Raw genomic sequence first — 14401 nt, 5'->3', positions numbered from 1 at the left:
ATCATAATGTAATCTGTGCAAAAACTCACAAAATGAAGTTGCGTTTTAGAAATGACATTTGATGGCAGTGTAAAGCTTCTATCGGTATTGAATGTTTTAAATATTGCCGAGATTCAATTTAAGTGACATTGGTAATTCCAATCTCCCAAATAAAGTTAATTTTTCTTTTCTGCAAATGTACAGAGGGGGCTTACATATTTTCATAACGATTTTGATTTTCTCCATGAATTTAAATATTAATTTAAAAATACAAACATGACTCACATCAAATTGTAATAAGGTTTAATTATTGTCAGCAGCATTATTATTTTTTTAATGCCGCTGAAAAATAAAGAATGGATCAAAGGCTATATTTTTGCACTATCCAAAAAGAAAAGTGCTCTTATTCAGTTATTTAAAAAAAAGATGTGGAAAGCATGGTTGTAATATTTCTACACGTAAAATAAGTGGCATAATTAACATGAAAGGAAAGAAACGTCAGAGTTTACATCTGACTGAGGAAAGGGCAAAAAATGCACAGCAAACAAAGGTATATACAGCTCTCGTTAAATCTAAAGTCGCATCTCATGTTTTAAAAGAAAATCCAGCCACACAAAGATCTACTGCAAAATCTTTAAATATCTCTTTAGGAAATGTGAACAAAATTATAAAATCTGATTTAAGGCTAATCACAACAAAGAAACATGATGTTCATCGCCTAATAACGAAACAAGTTTCTCAGCATAAGACTATGTGCAGACTGCTGTATGAAAATTATTTGGCAGAAGAAAAATTTAAATATATAGTTACAGTTGATCAGGCTTAAATATACTTATCTGATTATAATAGAAAAAACAATTTATTACCGAAAAAGACTTAATATGTTGGTTCAGAGGAAAGTTTATCTAAATGGATTCTCTTATAACGGGAAACTTAAAACAAGGACAGTAGAAAAAAAATGTCAAAATTAATTCAGATTACTACCAGAAATATTTTTTATCATCTACTTTTAAAGAAGAAATTTCATCTCTTTATCCAAACAATCTTCACCATGTTAAATTTCATCAGGCTATGGCTCCAAACCATTTTTCTAAATCTACTGCTCTATTTTTGAAAAAATGAGAAATAAAACAAAATTGAAGCTATTCCTTTTAAATGTATCCCATCCAAGCCCCCTGATGTCTCTCCTATGGATTTGTACATTTGGACTTTTAAAACAAGCTCTTTTTAAGCGGCATCCCAAAACATTGAATGAACTCTGGAAGATTATGAAGGAGGAGTGAAATAAAATCAACCTTGATGTTTGAAGAAAAGGACTTTTACCTTGGAAATCAAGATGTGATAGGATAGTTCAAAAAAGGGCTCAAGGGATCAAAAAAGGGATGTGATAGGATAGTTCAAAAAAGAATCAGATTGAAAATGTTCAGAGTGAACATTTTCAATCTGATTCTACTCTGAAAATCTATGGTTTGTTCATATATATATATTTCCCAAATCATTACAAAAATGTGTGAACAACATCCTCTGTATATTATACAAATGCTGCTTTCTTGTTTAAATTAAATTTTTCAATTTATGGTATTATTTCTTATTCAACACTTTTCTCTTGTGCACCTGATATACATTTTGGCAGGTTAAAAAATTTATAGTTATAAAAATACTCTAAAGATGGGTGATAGGGTAAAGATAGGTGTAACAGATGATGAACAAATAGATCACCACCTGCCATATGGCAAATAGCCTGGCAGGTGCATAACTGGAAAGTAACCGTTTTTCAAATGTGTCAGTACATTTTCTGCTAATGTCAGCATTTTTCAGTTCTTTAAACAGAGAATGATGTGGCCTTGTCACCAAAACAAAAACAACAAAACTGCTGATGGAGACATCAGTGCCAAACTAAGGGAAAGATAGATTCATTTTTACACTAACTTCCAAAAGGAAGAAAGGGAGAGGATACCGAGAGGAAAATGCTAATAAGTCAATCAGAATTGAAGAGAATGCAATTCGCTGCAAAGGTAGAGGGAAGTATGCAAATATGTTAGGTAACAGCCAATCCTGCTTTCATGTCAAGAAATATGCAAAAAAGGCAGTCTTATAAGATGCCAGCTTTATGAAGGGTTACAGAAGTTGATTGTAAGTGCTGATAGAAGGTGTTTAAAACTTTCATACAATTTGCTTTCAAGACATACATGTTTCTATGACTTCCAGAAGACGAATGGAAGATTCTGAGCGCTGGCGTGCTGTGGGCCGCATTGAAGCAGGACAATCGATCACAGATGTTGCTCTTTCTTCAGCGTTCATCATTCTGTAATTTCACGTTTATGGAAACATTTCCAACAATTCCAAACCACACAGACAGTTGTCTGAAGGACTGTGGCTGGTCGCCCGATTGTTACAACCCACGCGGAAGATCAATATATTGCTATTGTAGCAAAGTGGAATCGCAGAGTGACCTCCATACGTGACATCTATGGTTACAACGTCCATTGGTAAGGCGATATCTGCAGCTATTGTACTCTGAAGATTACATAGCAGTGGACTGTACGCCCGGGTACCTCGAGTTTGTGTTCCTCTATATGTCCAATCAAGAGGGACACAATTACAGTGGTACCGAAAACATGTCATTGGAATGCGTCTGACTGGGGCAATGTCAGGTTTACTGATGAGTCAAGATTTGCTCTATAGTACTGTCTATATATATGACAAGTGTACTGTCTATATATGGCATAAACAACGAACACGCAATCAGTCCCAAAACATCAGCCAACATCACTCATTCTGAGGCAGAAGCATTATGGTGTGGGCAGGGGTTTCATTAGGATACTGCACCAACTTGCGCATCTTTAAACAAAGTTCTTTAACGGCTGTCCGGTATCGAGATGAAGTCCTAGAACCCATTGTCAGATTGTATGCTGTAGCAGTTGGCCTTACTTTTGTTTTAATGGACGATAACACACGTCCCCATAGAGTTGACATCGTCGATGACTACCTGGAGAGTGAAGGGATTGTGCGTATGGCACGGCCAGCATATTTGCCCGACCTTAATCCCATTGAAAATCTTTGGGATGCTTTCAGCCGTGCTGTATCTTCACGTTTCCCACCTCCAGCCACTCTTATTGAGCTGGAAACTGCTCTACAAGAAGAATGGCAATTGCTTAATTCTGCGGTGGTTGACCACCTAATTGAAAGCATGGTCACAAGGTGTCTGTGTATACAGATGAGGAGGGGATCACATACTCTATTAATGTCCTTTGTTTTCATTTTATGCTGTTTATTTTCAGTTTATACATAATTCTGTTTAAGTCTCCAGTATGTCATTATCTGATAACTTACAAGAATTTAATATTGTTTTCATTTCTGTATATAATTATTGATTGCTTTACACATAAATATATATGCTACTTTACTGCCGAATTTTGTGTCAATCAAAGCAGTATTTGTTGATTTTTTTGCATTTTACATCTTCGTGCTTAACTTTTGGAAGTGAGTGTACTTTCATGAGTACTTCTTGCATGCAATGTGGCGACCGCAGTGCCATGGTGATTTATAGCTCACAGTTGTGCAATGCTTTTAGTGCTCTAAGGATGGCTTCCTCGTGGTGACATCGACGGATCGAATCCAAAGTGTTGGGACAGAATTTCAGGCTGTGACATAGGAGTGAAATTCTCTACCACTACAGCAGAAGAGCTCTTGTGACCAAATTCAAGACTTCTGATTTCTTCAAACATGATACCATTTAATGGCTCCTTGGATGTCATACACCCTCTCCTCAGCATCTGTATGCTAATGGAAGGCACGACTTGTTGCCATGTTTTGATATGGTTGATCGTCGTTCAGCTTCCATTTGTTGGATGTGGCTAGTTGCACCCACTGTACACTTATCAAGCGAGCTGCCACAGGTGGTATGAGTGACGTAGTTTGTCAGTTTTATCTCAAGTGAGTGTTCTTGATATGATGATATCACATGAGGAGCTGTAATTTCTTGTCACATACAAAAGAGCATCGCTGTGACAGCCGAGAGCCTTAGTTATTTATTGCTTTTTGGCATTCTATCCTTTCAGTATTTTAGTGCCAAATTGCTCATAACACCTATGGGTCAAATCAGAAGCGTGAAGAACCAAGAAGTCACTTGGTTTCCGAAATTTCGTTTCATGCGAGAGAATTCTCTACCATTATGGTATAAGGTATTTCTTCCACCTTCTTAACGAGCTTTCGTGGTGTAGTGATCTGCACACTCAGCACGTAACTGAGAGGTCTGCATTTCAATTCTCGGCAAAGTCATTGTATATTTTCATCTTACCTGCTTACCTAATGTCTCTACAGTGGCGCTCAAATTAAAAGGATGTTGGACGATGATTCTCCTCACCCAGGGATTGGCGATTACATCCCCTAAAAAACCCCACTTACCCTTTAAAAAGGGGAGTATATAAGGTGTTTCTCCCACCTTCTTAACAAGCCGTTGTGGTGTAGTGGTGAACACACTCAACGCATAATTGACAGGTCTGCGGTTTGATTCCCGGCATATTTTTCACCTTACTACTTCCAAACAATACCTATATTGTAGTAACAACTCAACTTTGTATCAGACAAGCGACAACTCAACTTTAATGTTTATACAAGTATCATCAACTGTAGAATGCAATAATAAACAGTTACATTGCTTGCTCTTAATATGCATCTTATTTATACTTAATTAATTGCTTTTTTGTTTTACCTCATAGAGAGTATTTATCGATAACCTCAATGGGCTAAGGGCTTAGCGTGTTTTAAATCTGCGTGAATTTAATATCTGCTAAAATTTTTTAAAAGCAAAGTGAACTGCGTGCTAGGCCTAACAGCGAGATGCTGTGGATTTGAAAGTACAAATTGATAAACTAGAAGGTGCAGAAAATTGGAGCAAGTGGAAGTGGCAAATGAAAATGCACTTTGAACAATATGATCTCACGTCAATTATTGATGGAACTAAAATTTGTCCGGTCGCTGTAAACGGTGATTTTAGTGCAGATGAGCATGTGACGAAAGTGGTTGAATGGCGGCATGATAATGCTAAGGCAGTTGTGCTTATTGCAAATATGTTTGGCGCTTCTGTAGCCGATTTAGTGATGACGTACTCGAATGCAAAGGACATTTGGGACAAATTAATTAGTGTTTTTAAGCAAAGCAGTATTCAGACTTAATTTATTGAGGAAACAATTTTTTCAAGTCGGTAGAGATCCTAATGACAATATTGCTACACATGCAGCTAAAGTTGAAGGAAGGAAATGCAAAGGACATTTGGTACAAATTAATTAGAGTTTTTGAGCAAAGCAGTATTCAGAGACTTAATTTATTGAGGACACAATTTTTTCAATAAGAGACACAATTTTTTCAATAAGGTAGAGATCCTTATCACAATGTTGTTACACATGCAGCTAAAGTTGAAAGAATCTACACGGATATGGTGTTGGTGTATTTAATTATGGCAAAGCACACGAGGGCTATCTGCCTAAGGGGAGGAATGCCTTTCGTGGAGGACTTTCTAAGGGAAACTGGCTCGTATACACATTACACATGGGGAAAACCACGAAAACGCCCATGCAGCCAGCCCGTTCGCGGGATTCGAACCTCGGACCGAACTACCACTACACGGATATGAACAATGAATTAAATCGTATTGGATCAAGTATTATTCCAGAAGAATTATTGCATGGCAAAATATTGCTTACTGAGGGTACAGAATTCCAAGAATTCAGTAACGTTTGGGAGTCTCTAGACTCTGATAAACGAACAACCAAGAATCTTGTTGAAAAATTGTGTACAACTGAACGTGTTATATCTAATGCTGCTGTGGATTATGGTGCATTTGCAGCTCATGTGCCTGGCTTTAAGCAAAAAACTGTGAAAAATGGGGAAAGACTTCCTGAAAGTACTCCTGTAGGTAATAAATCTAGTAATTTCAAGCAAAAGAACTGTTTTAAGTGTGGTTTGAACACACATCTTTGTAAGGACTGCACTAAGAGAAAGTCAAATGTCTCAAAGCATAATAAAGGTGTATTTGCCGATGGCGCAAAAAGTACACATCCTGATGTTTCGGTCTGTGATTCTGGTGCTTCACATCACATGACTGCTAACAAACAATAATTTACTTTGTACAAACATTTTCCTGTGCCCACTGAGTTATCACTTGCTGATAATAACAATATCTATACATATGGATCTGGCAGAATAAACACTGAAATTTGTACTCAAGGTAAATGGTATAATGCTCACATGGAAAATGTCTGGTAGGTCCCTGATGTGAAACAGCATCTCTTCTCAGTACAACAGGCTACCAAGTACAGAGTTGAAGAAAAATGACTGAAAGTTATGCTGAATTATTTCATAATGAAGAACTTGTTGCAGTTGGACCCTGGAGAGATGGCACATACATTATGTCTATGAGAGTTGTTATCCCAGCAAGTCCAGCTGAGATAAGTATTGCTACAGAGACTGAATCTTTGCAACTATGGCATGAGCGCCTTGGTCACCAAAATAAGCGGCACGTTCGAAAACTTCTGATATGGGCATATCTGTAAAGCATATGCAGTGACAAATGAATTTTGTGATGGATGCGCTCTTGGAAAAGCTCATCGAAAACCCTTCAAGTCACGCCCTATAGAGTGATGTCAACTGGTGAAATCATTAATGTTGATGTTAATGGCCCTATGTCTGTGGGCTCCTTTAGTGGTGCAAGATACTATGTTTGTTTTAAAGATGACTACCGCAAATATCGTAAAATCTTCTTTTTGAAAAAGAAAAGTGATGTTAGTTGTTGCCTACATACATTTCTCAATGAAGCCACTAATCTTGGCCATGTTGTGAAAAGTTTCTGTTGTGATGGAGGAGGAGAATTTGACTGTGGTGAAGTTCAAAAGATGCTTGCTGAAAAAGGTATAGCACTAACTCTCAGTATACCATACTCACCAGAGCAAAATGGTGCAGCAGAGAGGAAAAACCGAACAATTGTTGAAATGGTTTGTTCTATGCTTGCCACAAGTGCATTACCTCGGTCACTTTGGCCCAACGCATGTGAAACCACAGTGTATCTGCTAAATCACACTGGTTTTTCTCCAGATGAAAGCAAAAGTCCTCATGAGCTTTGGACTGGGAAGCCAAAAATTAAACTTGACCACCTGAAAGTATTTGGAACCGAATGCTATGTATGCTATGTACATATACCAAAGATCTTCAGACGTAAGTTTGAAGACAAAAGTGTCTGTGAGCATTTTGTGGGGTATGTAAACAAGAAAGATGGTTATAAGATCTATCTTCCCTATTAGAAAGAAATCATAAAATCTTCAGATGTTGACTTCAAACCAGAATGTTTGTGCACCACTCTTGTGACAGTGGAGGTGGAGGAAGACTTAAATGAAAGGTATGAAGATATACTCGGAGTGAAGAACGTAATCTATCCAAAGAACAAGAGCCTGTTAGAAAATCTGGAAGAAACTGAAACTGTCCTGCATGGATGAAATCCGGAGAATATCTAGACGGCAAACATAGCTGCAGTAGAAGAATTTGAAAACAGTGGAAATCCATCCACATATTCTGAAGCTGTTTCATCAAGTGAAAGTAACCTGTGGCTAGAAGCCATAAAAGAAAAAATAAAAGCCCTTCATGAAAATGAAACATGGGAACTTGTTGAGAGACCCAAAGGTTCCAAAGTTATCAACTGTCATTGGGTGCTGAGGAAGAAATTTAATCCAGATGGTAGTTTGGAACGACACAAAGCTCGTCTTGTAGACAAGGGTTATGCCCAAAATGCAGGCTTTGATTACGACGAGACATTCAGCACTGTTGCAAGATATGACACTGTGAGAGCTGTTCTTGCTGTGGCGGCAAAAGAAAATTTGTACTTGCAGCAGTTTGATGTAAAGACTGCATTCTAGTATGGAGCCCTTAAGGAGGAAGTGTTCAGTGATAATAGTGGGAGAGTCTGTAAATTGCATAAAAGTTTATATGTACTCAAACAAGCACCCCATTGCTGCAATCAGTGTTTTGTGAATTTATTGAAAGACCAGGAACTGAAAGTTAGTACAGCTGATCCCTGCTTGTTTATCAGACACAGAACTGACAAGAAACTTCTTGTTTTTATCTATGTAGATGATGGCCTTGCTGCTAGGACAGACAAAGTTGAAGTGGAGGAGTTTATGAGTGAACTTGGTCATTCTTTTCAGATCACAAGGGATTCATTGAACCAGTTTCTAGGTATGAACATAACAATATTGAATGATGGTTCAATTTTTGTGAATCAGTGTGCCTATTTGAAAAACGTTCTCTCAAAATTTCGTATGGACTCCGCGAATCCAGTGTCAACTCCAAGTGACAAAAGTTTTGTTTTTGATGACACAGTAAACAAACTTATAGGGAAAGAAGTCCCTTATCGCCAGGCAGGTGGCAGTGTGATGTACCTTGCAACTGCAGCAAGACCTGACTTAGCTTATGCTATAAGCATTGTTTCTGAAAATCTTGAAAATCCAAGTACCTCGGATTGGTGTGCTGTAAAGCGAATATCTAAGAGGAACTGTATATTTTGGCCTGTTATATCAAGCAAAGTGTCATCCCAATGAGCTTGAAGTGTACAGTGATGCCGATTATGCAGGTGATTTAAAAGCAAGACGCTTAAGAACTGGAATGGTCACTAAATTTTCATGTAGAGCCCTCTCGCGGATAAGGCAAAAGCAGAAGAGTGTGGTGTTATCTACTACAGAGGCCGAATATGTTGCTGCGAGTGAGAGTGCTAAAGAACTAATTTGGCTGAAATGTCTGCTCAGTGACATAACAAATATCAACACTCCCTCTCTTATGGTAGATATTGCTAGTGCTTTGAAACTCGCCAAGAATCCTGAATACCATAAACGGTCCAAGCACATAGATATCCGTTATCACTTTGTGCAACAAAAATTCATTGATGGAGAATTGTTCATCAAGCATGTTCCTGGTAAAATGCAATTAGAAAACATCATGACTAAACCATTGCCTAGTGTTAGGTTCAAAGCACTGTGTACCTTGTTAGGACTGTTTTCATTTAATAATCTTGTTAATGAATGTTAATTTAATCTTAAATAAGTAGTGGCTTGTGGAGGAAGTATTGCAGTAACAACTCAACTTTTTATCAGATAAGCGACAACTCAACTCTTATGTTTGCTCAAGCATCTCCGACTGTAGCATGCAGTAATAAACGGTTACGTTGCTTGCTCTTAATATGGATCTTAGTTATTTATTTGTACTTAATTAATTTTGTTTTAGCTCATAGAGAGTATTTATCTATAACCTCAACAACCTAATGTCTCTACAATGGCAAAACAGCTCATGCGCACTAAATTCAAGAATTCCAGCATTTCAAATTTGCAGCACTGAGTGGCTCTATAGATGATACACACAGTCCCAATTAGCCATGCCTAATGAACGGTGCTAAACAGCCTACAAATGCAACAATCAACCACATCAAATTCAAGACTCAAAACATGGCAATAAGTCACCCCTCCTCATTTGAATACAGATGCTGGGTAAGGGTGTATGGCATCAGCAGAGCCATTCACCGCTTGCAAAATTTGAAAGAGGCAAAATTCTTGAATCTAGTGCACAAAAGCTCTTTTATTCCGAGCAGTAGAGAATTCCCGCTGCCATATCATGGTCTCAGGTTTTGTCCCCAAAACCTATGCAGCCTCTCATATTGAATTTGATTTGACCTGCAGATGTCGCCATGAGCAAATCATCACTAAAACACAGAAAAAATCATCACACAACTGCAAGCTATAAATCAACTTGCAGTCGCCACACATATATTTATACAATCTTAAGGATACAATATCAATTGATGGAAAAAAACACCAAATTATGTTAAAATTAGTTCTCGTTAGCTGACTAATCAATTTGCTTTATGAAAGCAAAATAAAAACTAATTGATTCTGTAATATCTATCAAGTAAAAAAATCTCTATAGAGCTTATTGATTCTGTAATATCTATCAAGGTAAAAGAGTCTCTATGGAGAGCATTTTTTAAAATTTATTTAAACCTGGCTTTTTATGTTTAATTATGGGAAAAGTCATGAAAATCTCATATAGCTAATGTATGTAGCTCCACTGCCACTACAATAATGAAAATTAAAATAATAATGTTTTATGAGACATTCTGTAAAAATCTCAAAAAAAAATCTGACATATGTTGAGGTTATCAATACATCAATATAAGCTAAAACAAAAAGCAATTAATAAAGCACAAATAAATAACTAAAATGCATATTAAGAGCAAGCAACGTAACGTTACCGTTTATTACTGCATGCTACAGTCAGGATACTTGAGTAAACTAAGAGCTGAGTTGTCGCTTATCTGATACAAAGTTGAGTTGTTACTACAATACTTCATCCACAAGCCACAACTTATTTAAGATTAAATTAACATTCATTAACAAGACTATTAAATGAAAACAGTCCTAACAAGGTACACAGTGCTTTGAACCTAACACTAGGCAATGGTTTAGTCATGATGTCTGCTAGTTGCATTTTACCAGGAACATGCTTGATGAACAGTTCACCATCAATGAATTTTTGTCGCACAAAGTGATAACGGACATCTACGTGCTTGGACCGTTTATGGTATTCAGAATTCTTGGCAAGTTTCACAGCACCAGCATTATCTACCAGAAAAGAGGAAGTTTCAAGATGTGTTGTCACTGAGCAGATGTTTCAGCCAAATTAGTTCTTTAGCACTCTCACTCGCAGCAACATATTCGACCTCTGTAGTAGATAACACCACACTCTTCTACTTTTGGCTCATCCACTAGAGAGCTCCAATGTTAGTTTGGTACATTTATCTTTACCATGTTGGAAACACCAAGTTTCTCCTCTGCGTGCGAGCTATAGATGATGTTGTAATATTGTGCATGTGTGGTGTCCACTGATAACATCGCGGAGAAAACAACGCAAGGCGAAAACATCGTGCTACAAAACATCGTGGGAGAAAACATCGCAGTTCTAAAACATCGTCGTCGAAAATAAAGCGGTTCAAAAACTTCGCAGTTTAAAAACATCGTCATCGAAAATATCGTGGTAAAAAATAAAGTATCTACAAATCATCGCATGACAATAACTTCACAGACATGCTTTTTTCAGGTTTTAATTATTGTAAATGGATATTCCCATAATGATTTGTGAGTGCAGTATGTAAAGAAGGATAATTTTTATTTTCACATATTTTATTAACTAATAAATGTTTGCTGAAAAATTAAGAAGGAAACTTAAGCATAAAAAATTAAATGCAAATTATAGATTATACTTTTCATGAAAAATTACCAGTAAAAACTTTATAAACATGATTTATTAATGGCCTTTGTTAGTTAACTATGTCGGTTTAAAATTCTATTAAGTGCTATAAGTTGCATTAATTTTTTATGCTTAAGTTTCATTCTTATTTTCTCAGCAAAAATTTATTAGTTAATAAAAAGTATGAAAGTAAAAATTATCCTTCTTTCCATCTTGCGATCACAAATCAATATGGAATATCCATTTACAGTTATTAAAACCTGAAAGAAGCATGTCTGCGATGTTATCGTCATGCGATGATTTGTAGATACTTTATTTTTTACCACGATATTTTTAAACTGCGAAGTTTTTGAACCGCTTTATTTTCGACGACGATGTTTTGTACCACGATGTTTTGTAGCACGACGTTTTTGCCTTGCGTTGTTTTCTCCGCGACGTTTTTGCCGCAATGTTTTCGGCTGTAACCGCATGTGTTGTTAAGTTCCAATAAAAAATGTGAAAGGATAAGTTTCTTATTTTTCGACTTGCTTCTTGATATGATATTAGTTTATTTAACATGGTAGCAGTTCTCGTGGTTTGTGAATATGAATGAAGATTTTAGTAGTTATAATTTGTTTTAAAAGTTACCGGTACTAGCGTAAAAATGGCATGTTCAAGAAACAGTGATATCGACACACCACTATTTCATGGGACTATTTTAATTGGAAAGTGCGTATGATGAAATTTCTTCAATTTAAAATGTGGAAAGATGTGGTTCAGCAAAAACTCAGTGAAAATGATGATGTGGAAAAATGGCAAAAAAAGCATATCCAAGCTACAAATTACATTTACGGTGCCATAACAAACAAGCAATTGGAATATATTCACGAGTGTGAGACTGCATTTGATATAATTATGAAATTTGATGCAATGTATTTTAAAACTTCAACATCTCTATAAATTGTTTGTTGAAATAACTTAGAATGTGTGAAATTGAAAAATTATCCTGATGTAAATATATTTTTTGATGATTTTGAGTATGTGAACGAGCTGAAACATGCCGGCACCACCGTGACGGAACAAGAAAAATTTAACTATATGCTAAGAGCATTTACCTTTAAATTACAGTCACATTGGTGACTTAATAGATGTATTACCAGAGAAGGGCAGAACAGTCGATTACCTGAAGAGCAAAATCAAATCAAAATTACTTGAAGAGAAAAATGATTATGAAGATTGTGCACCAGCAGAAAAATCAAATGCGTTCAAAATTGAAACAAGAAAATCGGGTCCAAAAGGGAATGTCTGCTGTAATTGTGGAAAACCTGGTCACATTAAAAAGAACTGTTGGCATGTCCATGAAAGGAACTATCGTGGTATTGGCTCCACTATTTATCATGGTCGAAGTTCTTCAAACAATCGAGGACGTAGTCATACTTTTAGTGGACATCGTGAAAGTAGAGCATATAATAGTTTCTTTTTCTGTATATAACTCTGAATCTATCGTAACATTGAAGAATGTATTTTATGTAAAAGAAATAAAAGCAAATTTATGAAGTTATTCGAAGATTACTGATAATCATAAAATAGTTTCAAAAGAAAAGCTCTCTAAAATATATCATGTCAATGGTTCATTAGTAGTAATAGCAAAGAATGAAGAAAGATTATATATATAAAGTAAAGAGTTATGTTAAAAATAGTAAAATATTTGCAAATTTGACCAAGAGTAAATTAATGTTAAAAGAAAAATTGCACCGTTCATTTGGACATGTAAATTTTAAATATCTGGATATGTGCAAAGATCAGCTATTAGAAGGAATCTCTAAAGAAATATTGTAGAAACTGAATACAATCAAAAGTCGTTAATTCGGACACCCATAATCTGGAATGATCTATAATCCGGTCCTCAAAGCTACAAACTTTCCGCGCATGCATCGTTTTGACGCATGCGCGTAAGACCTTTACGGCTTTGAATATACGTGTGCGCACGCGCATAATACGTTTATGCATGCGTGTTTAATGTATAACGGACGGTAAAAGCTAAGCTAAAATTATCTAATTCAGTTAATGTTGCAGATTGCGTTGTTCCTTAATCTTCGAATTGGATCTGGCTTATTATTTTTTGCAGACTGTTAGAGCACTTTTATAAAAGTAAGCTTGAACTTTCGATTATGTCAAATAGAATTTCCGATATATATTTACTAATATGTAAAGGATCTACAAAGCGAAAGTATGTTTCGAAGTCCATTAAACAAAAAGTGGAATTGCTGCAAAAAATGGATAAAGGCATATCCTTCATTTCTCTAACCATTCAGAAATCTGTTTATCAATTTCACGCTGCTCTGCGGCGAGGAGCGGGGGGGGGGGGGGGCGCCGCGGCGCGCAGTGACTTGGAAGTTGATCTGTCAGCACTATCCTTATCTTCAGGGCAGATGTTTTTATTTTATTTGGCTTATAATTCCTTACTAAATGTAGTATTTCATCTCGATGTACTCCGTCTTTGATATGATTTTAATCAAATTACTCGTCATTATAATACGCTTCCGATAGTGTAGAAAGCGATACAGAGGTTATTGAAAACGAAAAAATTTTGATTGACAGATTAGTCGGTATTCTTGAAACAGCAATTATAGGACTTGAACAGCAGAACTTTGTAACTGAACAAGTAATTATGTCTGTTTATAGCATTAAAGAGAAAGTATTATCGCATAAAACGAAGCAACTTAAACAACTTACATTGAAAGAAATGTTTAATAAAGTAAACAAATAAATATTAAGCTTTTTTTTTTTTTGTAAATTTTGATACCCTTTAAGATCATAACTGTTCTTTATTTCATAAATTACAGTTTCATATTTATAATTTATAATTTCTGCATGCCATCTTACCAGATTTAAACTGATGATCTATAATCCGGAAAAATCGATAATTCGGAATCGAACTTTAACAGCTTTTGACTGTATATGAAGTGTGCCATATGTATTGAAAATAAAATGCACAATTTACCATTCAAGAATAATAGAAGAAAAGCAGAAGCTATTCTGGAGAATATACATACAGATGTAAATGGACCTCACAGATGGATGTAATGGTGAGAACTGCTTTGCGAGTTTTATTGATGATTGTAGCAAGTTGGCAAAAATTTATTGTATCAAATCTAAG

General features: G+C 36.0%; 1 protein-coding gene across 3 annotated transcripts in view; it reads right to left on the bottom strand.

The window, feature by feature from the left end:
• The window catches only part of LOC118185790 (uncharacterized), a 74356-nt gene that overhangs the window by 33499 nt on the left and 26456 nt on the right, over positions 1-14401 (bottom strand). The gene's annotated exons all lie outside the window — the stretch shown is intronic.

Source organism: Stegodyphus dumicola, chromosome 7 (assembly GCF_044657685.1).
Source record: "Stegodyphus dumicola isolate Sdum_Otavi_A_Nest chromosome 7, ASM4465768v1".
In the NCBI taxonomy this organism is placed as follows: domain Eukaryota; kingdom Metazoa; phylum Arthropoda; class Arachnida; order Araneae; family Eresidae; genus Stegodyphus; species Stegodyphus dumicola.
This window is presented reverse-complemented; position numbering and strand designations above follow the sequence as displayed.